The 8,088-nt window shown below is 43.1% G+C and overlaps 1 long non-coding RNA gene across 1 annotated transcript; it reads left to right on the top strand.

The window, feature by feature from the left end:
- Positions 1-238: 238 nt before the first annotated feature.
- Positions 239-3,716, top strand: LOC136009332 (uncharacterized). The gene is made up of 2 exons (XR_010610502.1): positions 239-690; positions 3,333-3,716. It is a non-coding gene; the product is annotated as an uncharacterized LOC136009332 (long non-coding RNA).
- The last annotated feature ends 4,372 nt before the right edge of the window (positions 3,717-8,088 follow it).

Here is an 8,088-nt window from a genome sequence, read left to right as displayed (position 1 = left end):
ACAAACCTCGTTCACTCACTCCCCCCCACTCCTTCTTGCCCTTCCCCTGCTCCTGGAGGGACGGAGAGGAGAATCGAAAAGAATGCAACTCCCACGGGTTGAGATAAGAACAGTTTAGTAACTAAGGTATAACACAGATCACTACTGCTACCACCAATGATAACAATGATAAAGGAAGTAACAAGAAGAAAGAATCCTGTGGAGGATTGGCTTGTCGAAAAAGGTCAAAAGGTCATGCTCCCATCAACGAGCTGAAACAAGACATCTGTGTAGAAGATGGTGCAAACCTCTCACGCCAGATAATGAGGAAATGAAGGACACCGGCAAACAGCAACATACTATGACCAATCACAGCCAAGGCCACTAAGTGATAAGTGCATGAGAAGGAGGATGGTGGGGGGGGTGCACGGTGTAGCTGCAAAATATAGAGCTTACACAATGCCTTATTTGTGCCGGGGAAGAACTCTGCGCGTGGACAGCGAGAGGAACCAATCATGTATAACCACACCTAATCAATAACGTATATAAGCAGCGAGCTTGTGATTAATAAACGGAACATTCACGATAACTCCATGAGTGCAGTGTCTGATTCCCGCGTACCGCGACATCTGGCGCCCGAACAGGGACCTGAAGACTCGCCCTAGAGACACAACGGTGTTGAAGAGCGGAGCCGCGAAACTCCTCCGGGAGGTAAGGCTGATCTTTGCGGATACGGATTGCTGTAGGACCTCGCGAGGGACCATGCCCGGGTCAAAAGGGACAATGCCGATGGAGGCAGAGTTTGCTGCAGCCGAGCGATTGCTCCATGCTATTCTCTCTAAGAGAGGAGAAGCTGTAGCGGAAAAGCTGCTTACAAAGCTGATACAGTGGGGAAGAGAGACTGAGGACAGAGATGAAGACAGTCTTTTTGACCCGAGCTCTATTGACCCCAAGAAGGAACCTGTGCGTGCTCATCAGGCTGCTGTTGCTGCTCCTGAAGTTCTGACGCCTGTTAATTCTGATGCTGACCTGGATGATCCTTTTAACATGGAGCCGGAAAAGAAGCCTAATTTATATCCCCCAGATCCTCATGATAAATGGACAGCTGTAAAGGGAGAAGCGAGATGGGTGGGGGATGCAGATGCATTGTGTGCTTTCCCTGTGATGTATGTGCTGGATCAAGACCCGTGGTGGGAAGGTCTCTCGTATGCCCTTATCAGGGGTATCGAGAGGACTGTGGTGGACTGTGGTGGTCCGTGGACTTGGGGTCCCATATACAACTCATTTGATACAGTCTGTCTGTGATACTCATGTACTAGAAGTTAGCAAATATGTCTATGATTCTATTGATGCTTGGAAACCTTTACAGATATTGCTGGCCTCTTCTTCTGACATAGACTGGCCACCTGTGTCAGAATGAGTGTGCATTTTGATCAGTATAAAAGCCCAAGCCTCATGCGATGTGGGGGAGGCAGAGCCTCTGCGGGGACGCTCGCTAGGGCTGAGCCTGCCACCTCACACTGGGATGATGCTTGTTGGAGCTGGTTTCCTGATAGTCTTCACAGAGTCCTTATGCCACGTTTTGTACATGGGACTGTGTAGTGTGAGTAATGATTGTCTGGATTTTGTGTTTCAAATATTGTAGTTGTGTGAAATGTGCTTGTGGGATCCCATATGCATACGTATGTGTGTGTGTGTGTGATGAGAGCAGATGGTGTTCTATGTATTTTTTTTTTTGTTATCGTGTTCATGTAAAAGTTTTTAACAGGTAGTGGTTTAACATTTCAGGCAAGAAAGGGTTAATGCAAAAGTGTGGTTGCTGACAGGTATTTATGGTTGCTGCTGAAGCAGGCAGGCAGCTGTAGCTGCTGCCAAGCAGGCTGCTGTTTGTAGCCGTGCAAAGCAGGGCGAACAACTTTTGAAAAAAAAAAAAAAAAAAAAAAAAAAAAAGAAAGGGGGGGGGAGAAGAAAGGAAGGTAAAGTTGCAGAGCACAGGTAGACAAATGCGAATCCAGGTGATAGATTGGAAATCTATTCAGAGAGAGGCTCTGTCAAACAATGATTTTGATTGTTGCAGGAAAAGATTCTCGCCTTTCCTGTTAAGTACCAGATTAACGCTCAAGGTCAGGCAGTAAATGCTGAAATGTCTCCCTTAAATTGGAAATTGCTATCTCAGTTAAGGCAAACTGTTATTTCTACAGGCATTCAGTTTGAACCCACTAGGCAGATGTTGTCATATATTTGGGGAACAAATTTGCTGTTATATTAAAAGTATTGTGAAATTAATCCTCACCCCTTCGCAGTTGTTGTTATGGAACATGTATTGGCAGAAAACCTGTCAAGAGGCAGTTGCAGTTCAGCGAGGCCAGGGAGATCCCCTGATTGGGGTGCAATTACAACACCTGATGGGAACTGGACAGTTCTCCACTAAGGAGGCTCAAGTCCAGCTAGGTCCAGAATTGTTAAAAGAATCTATGAGACTAGCCTTGCTACTGGGGAGATCATCATCTGCGTTGAAAGGACTATTCATTGTTCCAGGTGTCATCAATGCTGATTATATGGGTGAAATTACGCTAAATTATTTATGCATCTTTGGTGATGAACAAACTCCAGCGGTTATTAAGCACTTTGTACAAACAGAAGATAAAGCCTTCTTTTAAGGCGTACTATCGAGATCCTAATACAGATCTGTGGCAGGAACCGGCAGAAGTAATATATCTGGGCCGTGGTTCCGCCTGTGTTTCTGCTCCTGCAGGACCCTTGTGGGTACCATCCAAGTGACTAAGACCGGCTGTTGCAGAAGCTCCAGTGATGGCGTCTCCGAGCTAGTGTATGGACCCTGACTCGCAGACCCGGGAGGAGCGTTGCTTGCGCCGAGCGCTACAGCCACTAATAGAAGAACTTAACTCCTTAGTCAACACAGAGCTTTCATTGAGCATGGTCGCCCTCCTAGATCCGGTCCATGGCCACAGGCATATAGTGGTACAACTGAGATTGGTGATACAACAAGTGCTTCGATAACTCTGTAGTTTTTGTCATCAGTGTGACCCTACAGTAGAATTGTATTGTGGTGGTTGTCAGTCTATAAGGCATCTTCGCCAGAGTTAGCTGAAACAAAGACCTTTTGTATAGTCTGTCAAATTATCTTTTATGTAACCTGCTTATAGCGCTTCAGAAATATTTAGCTGATTTTAGAAGTTTCACTTCATAGAGCTGCATATACGTTTGCTTTACAAGCTGCTTCGCTGTTATAGGTCTCATAATTATAGGGGTTTTGTTACTTTGTTATGCTTTGCAATGTTGTTCTGCTTGTTTACAACGACTCCTGACTCAGTCCTTATCCCTTTATAAAGAAAAAGGGGGAATTGTGGAGGATTGGCTTGTCGAAAAAGGTCAAAAGGTCATGCTCCCATCAACGAGCTGAAACAAGACATCTGTGTAGAAGATGGTGCAAACCTCTCACGCCAGATAATGAGGAAATGAAGGACACCGGCAAACAGCAACATACTATGACCAATCACAGCCAAGGCCACTAAGTGATAAGTGCATGAGAAGGAGGATGGTGGGGGGGGTGCACGGTGTAGCTGCAAAATATAGAGCTTACACAATGCCTTATTTGTGCCGGGGAAGAACTCTGCGCGTGGACAGCGAGAGGAACCAATCATGTATAACCACACCTAATCAATAACGTATATAAGCAGCGAGCTTGTGATTAATAAACGGAACATTCACGATAACTCCATGAGTGCAGTGTCTGATTCCCGCGTACCGCGACAGAATCCAACACCTCAACACCAACCGACCACTAACTCACCCCACTCCCCCCAGCCGAGCACCAACCAATACCTCGTCCAGCCCTGCAGTCCCTGCCCTTCCGGGTAACTCCCCGTTACATCCTGGGCATGACGTGCTGTGGTATGGAATACCTCTTTGGCTAGTTTGGGTCAGGTGTCCTGTTTCTGCTTCCTCCCAGCTTCCCCTCCTCCCTGGCAGAGCATGAGGCTCCGAAAGTCCTTGGCCAGACCAAACATTTGAGCAGCAACTGAAAACATCGGCGTTATCAGCACTGTTCCCAGGCCTAAAAATGAAAACATAGCACTGCACTAGCTACTAAGAAGGAGAAAAATGACTGCTACTGCTGAACCCAGGACAGCCATTTATACAAATCAGGCTGCATATCCAGTGTTTCCACATTTAGTAACTTGTGAATAATTCTTGCTTCATTAAAAATTTTGGTACCTAGTCATTTAATCACTCAGTTCTTTGCACTCATCAAATTAGCAGTAATAGACCCTATTTACTTACATTTCATTTTTGATTGTCTCTTCACATGCATCACTCTGGGACCACAATGCCAAAACTGACCTCTTTCTCAGGCATCAGACATTACGATTTAACCACAGGAAACATCATGCTTGTAGCCATAAGGCAGCAGAAGACCACAAGAGGGCAGCTACCGTAGGTCCTGATTCAAAACCGGGGAAAATCACACCTAAAAATGAACTGCCTAACCTGAAGAACTGTGGCTGAGACAGCTCCACAATCATCCATGCAGCCTCTTCCATTGCTTCCTAGCCTTGGTATGTTGTTGCAGCATGGTTGGACTTGCAATCCCCAGATGTCCTCTGATTCTCTCCTGCACAGTGACAGTGCTCAATGACTCCTGCCCAACTGTAGTACCTTTTCTTTTATTTTATCACCAGGATTAATGTGATCGCTATCTCAGGTTTCTCAAAATGTTTGAATTCTCACCTTGTTCCCCTGTGCTCACACCTTCTGGTATCCAAGAAAATTCACACAAGAGACAAAGTTCACTGCCACATGAGCCACTAGTGAAGGTATGGCTGGGTCATCACATCAGCCTCCACAGGGGCACTCTGTGTCCACACAGAATCTGCTCCTACACTGCTGTGCTTCAGGGCATGTATTAATGGCTTTTCCTTTGTAGATGGCTAGCTATTTTTACAAGTACTGTCAAACTTCATATCTACAAAAAGCTTTTTCCTCCTGCCAAATTTATTTCACAATAGCCAATCATTTCAAAATTATTCAGGGAAAACAATACACACTTTTCATTCCAAAAGTGACAGTTCTTTAGAAAATAATAAGATCAAAAGATGGGCTAAGGAGGATTTTTTTCCTAATGTTAAGTAACTAATTTATTCATTGACTGCACAAAATTAGATGAGTCCACACCTGAATATAATATTTTCAGCCCTCAAGCACCTACTTCTGCTATAATTATAAAATCCTGATATAGGATGAGAACTCTTAAAATAGTGACAGTCTCAGGCCTGGAGAAGATATTTTCTAAACACTAAAAAAAGAACTGATGAAAGAGTTACCTTTTCCACCAGAAAATATGATACTCATCTTGCTTAAGGGGTAGTGGGGGTTTTATCCAGAATAACAAACCTGATGTGAAGGTGTATTTAGTGAACAACCTTGTTTCTAATTTGAAAAAGCTGAGCTTTTTTGTTTGTTTGTTTTGTTTTTATAGTAAAAAGGCTTGTCATTTACACTTTGACTTCATAGCATTCCAGATCCAATAAAACCAATAAACCCTCTCACAGTGGCTGTTCGAAAGGAAGGCAGAAACAACTACAACTGCTGTGCCAGTACCTTAGATACGCAGAATAATCTGCAGTTGACAAATTTCATCACTAGAGGGAAATCCATTACAGTGTTCTTCTCAGTAATGCTGGTAGGCACAGTACCATCCAGAGCTGCAAAATGTGCAACAGGCTTCAGTTTGGATGCAAGAGTTGTATCAACCAAGAATGACAGAGAGACAACTGTTTTTCCCTTTCACAGAAGGGTGCCCAGAGGAATTGTCTCCAGGCTCATCACATCTCACCAGAAAACAAGAAGGAAGAGACTGGAGTAGAAGTGTTTCCAGGAAAAAGAAAAACCCAAACTGGGCCAGCCTTAGGAGTCCAAGTGTCCTGCAGCAGTGTCTCCAAGCCAAAACCAGGCCAGAAAGCTATCACCCTGATGGCAGCACAAGAAAGGAGGCAGTCAAGCCTATTTGTACCACCAGCCCTCAAACTACAGACATTTGGAAGAAACAGCAGCATTTGGAGATGCTTGTAAAAAAACACTTCCAGCTGCTCTTTCCCTAGCTAGTATCCACCTTAAGTCAGAGCTCATGTTGCTGTTGATAATCAAAAAAGATATAGAAGACATCTTGTTCTGTCCAGTTTTATAGGCCTGGGACCAAAAAGCTGATTTGGAAATTAGTGGTCATAAGTAGAAAGCATGGCAAGCAGAAAGCTGGGGTGCTGTGAAGTCAAATATATTGCACTCTTGCCATAATTCTAGTTTTGAACAGCTGTCAAAACACATTTATCTTTCAAAGTTTCTTATTCTGTTCCAAAAACTGGAGTAGCTCTGTGTTTGCATATTGTAAAACCAAGACACAGTAATACATCATGTGTCCTAGGAGGCTTACACTATATATGCATATGGAGAAACTCATAGAAAAAACTCAGTCAGAAGGATCATCCTGGTGTTATCTTCTCTGATCCTTGCTCAAAGCAGTGCCAACCCTGAAGTTAGATTCAACGTTAAAATTAGATCAGACTGCTCAGGGTCACATCTAGATAAATTCTGATTTAACTCCAAGGATGGAGGAGATGTATGCTCTTTCCACAATAAAAAAGTGGCTTAGATACAGAGCACTGGCAGCTCAAGGACTTCATTTTTTGAAGTTTGCAAAATAAATTAAGAACACTAACAGAAGGGATCATGTGAAAGCAAAAACATTGCATATCATTCACTAGACTCAGATCTGGGCTTGATTATAATCTACTGTTCTGTAGCTTTTCCAATTCCAGTGTTTTACTCTCACCCTAATATCACAAAAATCATGGGGTTCTTCCCACTAGGGAAAAAAATGCTTACATTATACACAGGTATGCAATTTAAGGATTATAATAAAAATTACATCAAGATGTTTCCTTTCAGGTTTCTTCTCTCACCCAAAGACTCTGTAAAACTTCCTTTACTGATTAATAGACTTCTGGCAGTTAAACAGTCCAAAGTTTTCCTGCCGGGACTAAACTCTTTTGCTCTTTCTCACTGATAAGCCTTTTAAAAGACCTGTAAAAGTAATTAGTTAGACTTTTCCTAGATCACCCAGTGAAAATAAATCTTTTCCACTAGCTCAGACTCATCAGACTCATCAGGTAACAAAACAATAAAATCAGGTTTATTTCAAGATAAGTTTCCAAATGTTGTGGCATTTGATGTGTTCCACATTTATTTTGAAAGACTATGCAAAACGTTGATCTCTTGCATTGTAATATATGATTACTTAAAACTATGAATTGTTTTGAAAAAAACTAGCACAGAGAGTGTTTAAAATGCACAAAATACTGACTAGCTACATGAAATTTTTCAGCTAGGTATGACCCAGGTGAAATACAGGGACAGACTAGCAAACAAAGGCTGCTGTATCTGAAGTCAAAGTCACTTCAGATGTTCTTGACCCTGGTGAAGGTCTCTCTTCACTACCAAAGGTTTCTGAGCCCATCCCTATCTCCATTCTTCATCCTTCACAGTCATGGCCACTGCAAACCTCTCACTTATGAAGAAGGACTTATATGCTGATTTGTAAACTGGGTTATATACCAGTTGCCACTGGCACAGAGGTAACACCTCTGGCAGAATGGGGCTATATCCACCAGTACATGTCTGTCAAAGCTATTAGGCTCAGCAACACAGAGCATTGGAGCATTTGTCCTCAAATGAGAGACTCTAGATTCCTTCTCGCTATACCTGCCCCTCATCTCTTAGAAGAAAAGTTTATTTCCACCTGTGTAGCATGCTGAGCCTCAGCCTGCCCTTAATCTCAGAGGATACCAAAGCCATTCCTCCCATATCAAGCCCTTGGGGACTTTAAGCAGAAGGATATCTATTTTATGGTTAGCATGATCAAGGTATCAATTTGCTCATCCTGGTTAACACTGGGACCTCTTTGGATACACATACAGGTGCTACTGTGGTCATTGGGGAAACTTAAGCCAGACAGAAAGATTTTTTTTGTAGATACTAAGAGACTCCATGATTAAGATACTCAGGCATAATTTTCAGGGCCTTTAGTTTTGG

The sequence above is a fragment of the Lathamus discolor genome, chromosome 2, assembly GCF_037157495.1.
Source record: "Lathamus discolor isolate bLatDis1 chromosome 2, bLatDis1.hap1, whole genome shotgun sequence".
NCBI classification, from domain to species: Eukaryota; Metazoa; Chordata; class Aves; order Psittaciformes; family Psittacidae; genus Lathamus; species Lathamus discolor.
The sequence above is the reverse complement of the archived record's forward strand: the minus strand, read 5'-3'. Positions and strand labels throughout refer to the sequence as shown.